Below are 11,755 nucleotides of genomic sequence, written 5' to 3' on the forward strand. Positions count from 1 at the left end.
TGGAACCTTTTCTGCTTTGTGGATCTTGCAGTGCTGAGCACTCACTGCTGCCAGCTTCTCCAAGGGGCTCGTGTTGTTGCAGCATGTGCAGTTCTGGGGCAGAGACTCTGGTTTCACACCAAGCTCACTGAATGCTATTGACACAGTTTTTTGATTGAGCCTTTTTTGTTTGAGCTGATCTACCAAGCTTCTCTGAGCCTCGACAGGCATGCTGACTTGCACCTAGAATGCATCAGGCTTCATCTTCCCAGTCAGCCAGGCTCTGGGAAAGTCACTGGAAGGACTCCAGTGGCTTTGAAATAGAAGTTGACTCATGCCCCATGAGATCAAAACAAAACGTCTCTGCATATGAAAAAATATTATGGAAACTGTATCATTCATGCACGAAAGCCTCACTTCAAGTTTATCATATAAAATACATAATATTGTAAATGGAAAGAAAAAGTTGCACAAGGCCTGGTGTGCATGAAAATTATTGGCATGTGAAAATGTCTCTTCCCATAAACACAGCTGCAGTCTGGTACACAAATAGGCATCCAAAACGGGGAATCTTGGTCCCTTTCTGCTCTTCTTCAAAACTCTCCCTTTCTGTAGGAGTAATTGCTTTCTAGACTCATCCCTTGTGTTGTCAAGAGTGACCCAGAGTGAAGGCTTAGGATGGAGTGACCATTATGAGGTGGTGTGGCAGTGTGACACTACCTCAGGAACTCAGACACAGCAGCAGCAGCACCTGGGAGCACTGCCAGGCACAGAGATGGGTGCTCAGAGCACCCCACAGCCAGGCTGCAGCACTTCCTCACCCAGCTCCTTGTCAGAGGTCTGAGCCTGGGGTCAAACCCTGCCCCACTGGAGCAGGCCAGGGTGTGGCCGTGGTGCTCAGCAGTGCAGATTCCCTGCGATTCCCTCAGCCCACATCTGCAGCTTGATCACATTCCAGCAAGAGCTGAGTGCCATGGTCCAGGGAGCAGGATTTAGCATATCACCTTGAGAAAATGAACAGAGGATGGTTCTGCAGGCACAGCAAATGTAACTCTGAGGGGAAAAATGAATTAATGTGGGTATTAACCAGCAATTTGTCATACAGCCTCTAGAGTCATCTCCTGGTGCTGAGAAGTGTGCCGTGAAAAGCAGTGGATGCTTCTGTACCTCCTCTGGCTTCTCTGAAGCTCTTCAGCACTGGGAGCAGGGGGATGCCACCGAGCCTGTTCGCTGCTCAGGGATGGCAGAAGCCAGGATGAACACTACAGCTGCTGCTGCTGTCCCACCTCTGTCCAGGGGCCACGGGGCAGACTGCAGCTCAGCCTTTCCCCCTGTGCCATGCTTCCCTCCCTGCGTGGGAGCACCAGGAGCTGGCTGAGGGCACTGCAGAGGTGCTGTCTGTCCCCTCCTGGGCGGGACCATGTCCCATTTATCACTGCAATGCTTCAGTGTCCTCCCCCTGATGTGGGATCCTTCTGCCTCCCCTGTGGCAGAAGGATCCCACCCTCCAGTAGCAGGGCCTGAATGTAAACACAGTCAGGATTCCAACAGCCCAGAGCCAAGTGAAATGATCCACCTGCACCGTTTGTCCACTGTTGCCACAAAGTGAGCCATTTCTTCCCCCAGAGCACACGCAGTTCAGCACAGCTGGCACAGTGTGCAAGCCCATCACTGATCTCCATGCTTGCAGAGGAGAGCTGTGGGATGGCTGAGAGGACTTCTGGCTCTCATGGTCTCCTGCCTCAGTGTTCTGAGGTGCCTGTGGAATGCTCCTCAGCTAACTGGGCTGTACTGGTTCCCTGCTGGAGCAGCTGACTGACCCTGGTTCCCTGACTGACCCCCAGCTGACATCAGGACACATCCAGCTGCGATGACTGAACCCTTCTCACATTCCAGAACTCCGACAAATAAATGTTTCTTGAAAATAAGGGGGTGTTTTGTTTTGGGAAACGAGCAAACCATCTTCCTGGTTGCTCTCAAGGACCTGCAGGGCAGGGAGCAGGAACAGGAGCATCTTGCTTGCCCGCCCTCCCAGCTCGCCTCCCCTCCTTTGATGGGTTTGGAATGAGCTCTGGAGGTCCAATGCTGAGAGTAATGATGTGTGAAAGCTCACTTTCATTCTTCACTCTACTTTTTTGGAAGGTGGAACATTTTAGAGTTGACAGTTCCATGCTAAAGCCATATGAGGCAAGTAACTATTTTTAACCAGATAGAGATTATCTGAGAGTCTACTGCTGAATCATTTCAAACGTGGAAGAAATCATGGAATCCAAATGTAGGCGTGGGAGGGATGGGGGCGGGAAGGATTTTATCAAACACTTCTTCCAATAACTGTCCAGCTGCTTCAAAACTTAAGACCACTTAACTGAAAATGTCTGTGGGGTCACTTCAAGCAGTGGCTGCATTTTACAAAATGCTCCTGCTCTGAGAGAGAGGCAGAGCCTCAGGGTAGAGCAGATTGAGAGGTTCCCTGTGCTCACCAACCCCCTTTGCACCATGCTCTGAGCTGTGTCACGTAGGAGAAGACACTTGCCCATCTTGGCACTGCCCATCACCACGTACCTGATGGGTGCAATGTGCTCAACTCTTCTGGGGCCACAGCCTGGGGTGGGAGAAGGGGTGCTCTCATCCCTGCTCTGCATGCCCTTCCACCTGCCAGTGAAAAGCACAGCTTCTGCCTCCTCTTCCTATTCCAGCATGGAGGTGATGTTCCAAATAACGAGTTTGCCAGGTGAAATTTGCCTTGTGGGTAAACTGAGGAATTTTCGTCATATTTCATTTACCTGACACACCTCAGGCTTGCAACAACAGGCCTTTCTCACTGGCAGCCATGGACTAAGGCAGTCCCTCACACAAGGAAAGGGAGAGCCAGGAAGTACAACTGAGTTACAGCAGCCTGACAGACACAGCCCAAATGCCTGTCACCACTTGTGTGAATTAATGCACAGCCTGTTTGCAGGCACTGAGCACAGGGTGGTAAGCACACACATGATGTTTAGCTTTGTGCTAAGTCTGTTTAACTCCATTGCAGGTGCAGCATTGACGGGTCCCATGCAGGAGTGGGGCACTGCTTGGGCACACCATGGTGCCAAAACAAGTGTTGGGAGGAACATTTCTGCGTTCAGCCCCACCAAAAGCAAGGCTTGGTTGTCTGTAATGTTTTCCCATTTTGCAATGGGAAATCAAACCTCCTCCCTGACCTACTGTGGTACTTGGCTACTAGCCTGTCTTCTCAGTATCACTGAAATCATGAGTGGGACACATTCCCTTAGCCCCATCTAGACAAATCTCTTGGCTCTGATTTCCCAAAATCTGCTGCCCCTGGGATCCTCTGCATTGAGAAAAAAAGTCAAACCCTGTCCTGGCTTTGCACTTCAGCATGGGTGGGGCAGAGTGTGCAGAGAAGACACCAAGGCATTGTGAAGTCCTCTGTCTGCTTGTTACACAACAAAACACAGTCTCTTATTTTGTGGAGACAGAAAAGTTTAATTTAAACTTTCTCTTCCAAGCCATCAATATAATCTACAGAAGGAATCTTGTACATTAAGAGTACTTTTAGCTCCCAACTCAGTGGCATGGTAGGTATTGGCCATGGTAGGTAGGCTGCAGCTCTCTCCAGTGTCTGCTGCACTGCACTTGCCTCTGCAAACATCATAAATGTTGGCTATGAGACCAGATAGACATTCTGGCTGCAAGGACTTGAGCAAATTTAGCAAAATGGGTGGGATACATCCCCTTTAAAAGGGTCAGGGTCAGTGTCTTCAGCATGGAGAGTGGAGTTCAGGATAAATGATCTAGAAACTCAATGTTTTTAAGAGCAGTTGTGAAGTGAGAGGGACACAGCAGGGTCTGCTGCCACCTCCAAACGCCTCTGCACAATACCCAGGGCACTGCTGTCACTGCAGCTGTCACTTCTGGCTTTGCTCTCACTCTGCAGTGAGCAGCAGTGAGCAGCAAGGCTTGCACTGCTCCTCGTTGTGTCAAATGCAGCATGAGCTGCCGAGCTCACGTGTGGACTGTGGGGCTCTGGAGAGAACACTTGGGTGTCTCATGGGACTTGGCTTTCACTTGGGATCCCCATCCATGGAGAAGCTCAGAACTTCCCTCCCAGACCTTCTCCTCCTTTCTGGTTGTTTCAGGGCTGTGGGGAGGTGGTGGCTCCCTGCTCCGTGTCAGCCCCCACAGCCCAGCCTGGTGCCGAGCTGACCCGAGCCTCTGCCTGGAGGAAACCTGGTTCAGCTGATGTCACTGGACTGGCATCCAGCATACTCGCACACCACGTGTGGCTTGTCCCATCCCTGCCCCTGCAATCTTGAGTAATGGGGACTGACACATGTTTTTTCCAGAAAGCAATCTCTTCAGATCAAATTAATTCTGTGATTTCCAGGTGCTTCCTCCTCCGCACAACTGATGAGGACTTCCTGAAGCTAACGGCCAAGGCTGCTCCAAGCCAGGACATTTAAATTAATCTTTTGTTCTTGGGGACTTTCTGTAGCTTGGTGACTCTGGGTGCTGCTTCTTTCTCACTCACAGACCTAGCTCCTGAAGCTGCCAGCAAAGAGGTATTTTAGGGGGAAGAGGAGGGCAGGGTGGGAAGTGGGGTCTGAGCCTGTGGGGAGGCTCCCCTGAAAGCTCCTTGCAGGAGCCCCCATGGAGCTGCTGCTGCTCTCTGGGTGTGGGGTGAGGCAGCACAGCCAGTCCAGCCTGGGGTCCACCACAAATGGCCTCAAATGAGCCTGAACTGCATCCCACTGTCTCGGGGTGAGCCAGCGGTCACCAGGAGATCCTGAGGATGTGGTAAGGCACCAGATGACCTCTCCTTCCCAATTTGAGGGGGTGCTTCTCGAGTAGGTGCTTTTGAGCAACGCTGTGTCCTGTAGGTTCTCTGTGCATTATGAGGAACTGAGATTTTGATGGGAGCACCTTGTGTTGTGTTTCTATTTCCTCTCTCTCACTTATCAGGGGTTGGATCATGTTGCTGATGTTAAAGTCCAAAATACAGATGAAGCTGTGAAGCATGAACAATAAATGCTACTCATCAGTAGATACCCCAGAAGGACATCCCATCAATAGGAGGTGATGAGTGAATAAAATGCCTTTTACTCTCTGATGGAAAAAAAGTTTTATTCACTGCTTTTTAGCATAATTTAGTGTTGGGTCTGAGCCAGAATGTTTTTATTCTTGTGTGGATCTACATTTGCATTTCTCACAGCTATTCTATAACCTGAGTGTATTGCCAGTGTACATAGTGCTGGCATCACAACATTTTCAGAGCCTGTAAAAGACATGGAGCAGAAATCTAGAAACCATACCCCACACCTGTGTCCTACCTGCAGTACAACCATCAGTATTTATCTTACAGCTACAACCCCTCCTGACACAGATCTCAAATATCTGTTGGTAAAGTGTATTTCTTTTTTTTTCAACAAATGCACAGTATTTCCTTATCCAGCTTTTTATTTGAGCAAGAGGCCGTGTCCTGGTGCTGAGCTTCAGCTTTCTTGCCTTGCCCTCCTCATCAGGCAGGTCTGTCCTAGCAGAGTTTTTTAATGTGATGGATTTTAAACAAGTTTCAAATGTACAAACCTGAACATGAAGTCTTTGTGGTTACCACAGCATTACCCCTAAGGGACAGGCCTGGTTGATGCTTTCAGTAAGGTCAAGTCCCTCTTCTTAATTCTGGTTTTACTTGTGCCTGCACTTGTGCCCTTGCTTGCCGGCCAGCTGGGAGGTGACACCCCTGTTACACAAGCGAATGTCGTCGGTGTTTTCCTTCTTGATTGTTCTGCGTGTAACTTGGATTCCACGAGCGGCGCTCAGCCTATGTCATTGCATCACTTTAATGGTGTTTTTCTTGGCTGCAGGTTTGATTTTCTTGGCGTTGCAGCCAGGGCATCTCTGCAGACACGGACACCCGATAGCTGCACACGCCGCTTCCCCTTCCGCGCACCTCGCGCTCGCCCCTGCGAACCCAAACTGCCAAGGACTGGCTTTGCCATTCCTGCCTTGCCTGTTCACAGTGGCCAGCACGCTCCTCTGCTCCTGTCCTCTTCATGTAGCAGTACTTGAAAAAGTTGTTACTGTACTGTGTGAAATCTTCAAAGATTTCACGACAGCAGTGCCTAGAAGATGCCTGCAAGGATCAGGAAGAATTTGTTCTGCACAGGCAAAATCCAACACTCCTGGTTGTCAAGTGCTTCTGCTCTAACCCTCACATGGGACAGCAAAGGGATAAGGACAGGAGAATAGGATCATCAGGAAATGATGATGCAATGTTACCCATCATGATAGAGGCATATGTCGTCTTTCAGACCTTTGTCAGCAGCTGTGCAAAGGCTTTTCAGAGGAGCTTGGAAGGATATTTAGGTACTTATGAGTGGTCCCATTTCACTTGTCCTTTTCTGGATGTGCATCTTCACAACAGAATGAGTTTGGGATTGTATTTTTTTTTCCTGGGTTTTTTAGCAAAACCATTCCTTATTTCTGGTAGTTCTGTTCTCAATGTATCTCCAGCAACACAGGAATCCTAAAATAGTAGTGTAGGGCTCTTGATGGATTCATGCAAATCCTCACATTTTTTATTCCCAGTATTGTTATAACACAATTTGCCCTTCCTTGTATGAGCTGACAGTCAAATCATACATGTATATTTTCCAATTGAGAGTTGTGTTTTCATATATATAACCAATTACATTTCTTACCTGCACTGTTTGTAAAAGAAAAACAAAGCAATCAGCTCCCCCCAAAACAACCTCTTTATTCTCTAAACCCATCAAAATTTAGAATTTGCATCTTCCTTTCCTCTCCCCCTGCCCATGCACTTGTATTTGTGCGCTCTCTGCTCAGGGATGGTCCTGTGTCCTGCTCCTTGGAGGAAACACGATGTCAGGAATCATGAATCTGAGTGAGGTCTGGCAGGGGCTGGGCTCCCTGGCTCCCACACATGCACTCCCAGAAGCATGGAGAGGAAGGAGGGAGAGGGAAAACTGATGGGGCTGTGAGCAGACCAGAACAGGCAGACGCTTCCCAGAAGGAACCTCCAAAGTAAATACGGTTGTGCAAGCCATTTCTGTGCCACATTTCCAAAGAGAGACTTTTCTGTTTCACATGTAGACACTCAGAAGTGCGTGTTTGGATGCCTCAGGGTTGAACAAAGAGAAGTTAGGATCATGCTGTCAGCTGCACTCCAGATCTGGACACGCAGCACCCTGAGCTCATTCTGTGGAGGAGAAGGAAACCCATGACACTCCAAAAGCAACTAGGGTTTGCTCTTGTGCCACCATGGCCTTTCTAGAAAAAAATTCTCTTTCTCCACATCCCTCAGTCTTTAACCAATTAGCCAATTTCCTTCCTGTCCCCTGTAGGTTGATTTTTAAGCCTTTTTTGGGGACAAGCAGCATCCCCAAGGAGAAGGACTTGGGGGTGCTGGTGGGTGAGAAGCTTGGCACGAGCTGGCAGCGTGTTCTGGCAGCCCAGAAAGCCAATCACATCCTGGGCTGCATCTAAAGGAGCGTGGCCAGCAGGCCAGATTGTCCCCCTCTGCTCCACTCTGGTGAGACCCCACCTGGAATGCTGCATCCACCTCTGGGGGACCAGCAGAAGGATAAGGAGCTGCTGCAGAAAGTTCAGAGGAGGACAACAAAGATACTCAGAGGGCTGCTATGCTTTCATACCCCTGCTATGAAAACAGGTGGAGAAAGTTGGGATTGTTCAGCCTGGAGAAGAGAAGGTTCCAGGGAGAGCTTGGAGCACTTTCCAGTACCTAAAGGAGCTATGAGAGATGGAGAGGGACTTTTTATAAATGTCTGTAGGGATAGGACAAGGGGGAATGATTTCAAACTGAAAGAGGGCAGGTTTCGTTAGATATTAGGAAGGAATTCTTTACTGTGAGGTTGGTGAGGCACTGGCACAAGTGGAACAGGAAGTTGTGGATGCCCCATCCATGGATGTGTTCAAGGCCAAGCTGGATGGGGCTTGGAGCAATCTGGTCTAGTGGAAGGTGTCCCCATGGCAGTGGGCTTGGAAATAGATGGCTTTTAAGACCCTTTCCAATCAAATGATCCTGTGATTCTGTGATATGAGGGATCAGAACCCCAGCTGACCTCCCTGGCAGCTGTATCTGAGGAAAGCTCTTCACCAGTCCCAAGACATCCACACAGAGGATGGTGGCCAGACAGGAGCTACTCCTCTGTGCCTCATCCAGCACAGTGGTGATGGGGCATCAGTGCAGGAGCCCATGAGCCTGCTCTGAATCCTCTTCTGGAAGCATTTCATTTCCTTGCTCTCAGATCCAAGGCAGCTTTCTTGGCAGAGGCCTCCCCCCAGCAGTCAGTGGTAAACTCACTGCTTTGGTTGGTTGGTGTTTTTCCAGTGTTTGCTCTGATACACAATTAATGAAACGTAACTACCTCCATTTATTGCTCTCTAGAGAATCCCTTGGATTGCAAGTCCTGGCCTTTGGGGACATTTCTATTGTTTCAGCTGCCACCAAAGCCAAGGCAAGTTAAATCAGACTCTTTTCAGTGTGATGGGAGGGAGCTCACATGCCACTGTGCCCTGGCATTGCTTGCAGTTGCCTGAGCATTGTCTTTAGTGCGAGACACGCCACAGTGGCTCTGGCTACAAGGCGACCACTGCCTGCGAGGTCTGGGCTCTGTCACCAGCCAAAGCAAGGTCAAATCACTTTGAAATAGTTGATTGATCTTTCAGCATCAACAAGCAGCCTTGAAAAACTGCAAGGAAATTCTGAGAGAGGAAAATAGTTTGACATAATTTGGGTAAACAAAAAAAAAAAAGCAATCTGCCAGCCTCATGCTACAGGCCTACTGCCAAATCTGCCACGGCTCTTTTCCAAGGTTTCACCTGCCTGAGGAGCAAAGATGACTTCATCCAGCCTGTGCTTGGTCAGGTCTTGGTTTAGAGGTGTGTCTGTATCTTTGAAGTGCCTGTATGGTAGTCATGCCCTGCTGGAAGGAAACCTTCTTGCTGCATTTGGGTTTGGGGTTGGACAGCCCAAGAAAGACCACGAGGGCTCCCAAGCGCAGTGTCCGAGGTCACAGGTGCCTGGACTGATGGCTGCTCTCTTTAGCAGGTTGTTTTATGAAGCAGAGACTTTCCTCTGCCAGTCCTTGCTGATGGAAACCACCTGCTTGGCACTAGCTAGATTTTTCTAGATCCCAGAAATGTCTGATTAAAGCCAAGCAGAACAAGGGGCTGTGGATTCTGCAGGAGGTTTTACCTGGAGCTGTGGATGGGTTTCACTGCCAGCTGTCCTGCACAGCACAGGGATGTGGGAGCTGTGCAACCACCTCAGACAACCTGCAGGTCACAGAGCAGCACTGCCAGGGAAAACAAATATCCTTGCTTGCCTCAAAAGGCTGAGCCATTCCCTGCAGTGCACCAGGAGCTGCTTGGACAGCTTTGGGAGCAGGTGGACAGGCAAAAATCTCACTGTGGGACAGTTCTGGTCCCCGTGCCAGCCACCCCCAGGGGTTTGAGTGAGCCCTGGGTCAAAGCAGACACACGGCAAGGGGAAGGGACCAGGGGAAGGGACCAGGGGAAGGGCACCACAGGTCTGGTGGTCAGCAGTCTGTGCCACTCCACATGTTAAGTCCATGAGAAGCTGACAGCAGCTCGTTCTGATTTCTCATTTTACCTCAAGGATGAAGATCTCTTCTCAAGAGGGGTGAAGCCCTTAAATATTTTCAAGAGTCCATCTAATCACGATTGCTCTGATAATCTAATTACTAAGTTCAGGCCAGGGCAGTTGATTAGTACAAGCCACTTACAGCATGAACAGCTCAGAGTGCTGAGCCCAAGTTTGGTTTTTCCAACCTCTTTGACTTGAAAAGTTTTCAAAGACTTTGCAGGACCACAACACAGGTCTAGAATGAACAGCACAAGGTCTGTTTTTTCAGACATATGCTGCTTTTACCCACAGTGTTGAAATGAGTAATTCACACCTTCTTCCTCTCCCCTGTGCTAGGTACCAACTAGAGTTAAAATAATTTAAGATCTACCATTTTCAGAGTATTTTTAACCACTTCCTTTCACACTGCAGCCTCACAAACCCTTCTGTCTGTCTGCAGATCACAGCTTGAACAAACTGCCTTGCATTTGCACCCTGCTTCAATCCATGTCCAAAGGCAGCAGCAGTTCCAAAAGAACTGCAGGTTGGATGGCCCAGGGCAGTGTTTAAGGACACACCAACCAGCCCAGGGAGCAGCAGTGCCTGCTAGGCTGTGCTCACCTTTGGTTGTGCCAAACACCAGTGCACTTTGGTCAGAGCTCACAGACTTTGTGCTTTCGTTTGCCTTATTCCACACACATGGGATTATTTTAAAATAGAAACTTCTTAAGATGTTAAACATTCATAGGACTCAGCCTGTTAGTGAGCAAGGTGCTTCATTTGAGGCATTTGAGCAGCCCTGCTGAGAGCACTGGGCAGCTGCACATGGTCAAGAGCCCAGTGAAACCCAAGGGCCAGAGGATTTCCTGACTACAGGGCATCCACTGGAGCAGAACAGCAGCAAGAACATCCAACAGCCTATTTCTACACGTTAGATGAGAACAACTTGTTCAGCAGCACTCTGCTACTGCAACAGCTACATTTATTCATGCAAAAATCTCACAAAATCTGGCACAGACCCACTGTGGTTTGATGCAAAATAGCCTAAAAACAACCTCAGCAACAAAACCTCCAGCAGAGCTTGCTATTAAAAATCCCTTAAAATAAAGCAGAGAGAGAGAGAAAAATAGAAGTGATGATTTCCTTATTCACAATCAGACATAGAAGAGAACTGCTAGCATTTGGTTAGATATTTATCACACAGTAGCTGCAGTATCAGCCTGGCTTACTTCAGCACCGAGCACTTAACACAGCCCTTCCTCTGCACAGAGCTCAGCTGGGTCAGGCTCAGACACAAACCCAAAAACAAGGGTGGGAAGTGTTTTGCCAAATGGCCACTTGCAAATAGCACCAAAGCCAAAATTAGTATTTGAGGAAGCTTAGCTTCAGGCTGTTGTTTCCAAGCAGCAGCATTACTCAGGGAGCACAAATAAACGTTGATTTTTGATCACGTCTGTCACCAACAACTGTACCTGCTATCAGTGGAAAAAGCTGGAAGAAAAGCTTTGAGCTGTGAAACAACTACAGCATAGGGTCATGCAGGTAACTGTAGCCAGAAAAATCTCTGGGAGCTCCTGCCCTGGTCCTGGGAAGCTTGAGGCTCTTTGCCATTAAATTTCAGCAAAATATAGGACAGCCCCCTCTCTCATTTAAGGTACTCTGGGAGATACAAGAATAAACTCCATAAATTATCACCTTCACCATACTCTTTCCCCTTTTTCTAGCTCCCTGCAAGGGCAGGACAACCCATATCAATCCCATTCCTAGGTTTTTAACAGAAGCACTGCCAGCAACGAGACACGATCACCTACTACTTTTATTTAAAAATACTATAATGGTTTAAAAACAAACTGTTAGATCTCTACAAGAGAATAAATAAATCAGAGGAGCAAACGTGGAGCTGCAGCCAAGGAACCAGTCCTTGCTGCTGGGATTGTGGGATTCCCAAAATTCAGCTTATGGAAGGGAAAAGCAGCGAGGGCACTGACAGGGCCTGCAGTCCTTAGCTGCAGCACAGGCAATTCCCAAGGGATGAATGCAGGGAGAGGTGTTTTCCCTGGCTCTGCTGTTCCTCCCACCGGCAGGACCGGAGAAGAGGCACTGCCACCTCCTGTTTACCGGGTGCAACAGGCCAGCAGGGGCTGGCAG

The sequence above is a fragment of the Lonchura striata genome, chromosome 7, assembly GCF_046129695.1.
Source record: "Lonchura striata isolate bLonStr1 chromosome 7, bLonStr1.mat, whole genome shotgun sequence".
In the NCBI taxonomy this organism is placed as follows: Eukaryota; Metazoa; Chordata; class Aves; order Passeriformes; family Estrildidae; genus Lonchura; species Lonchura striata.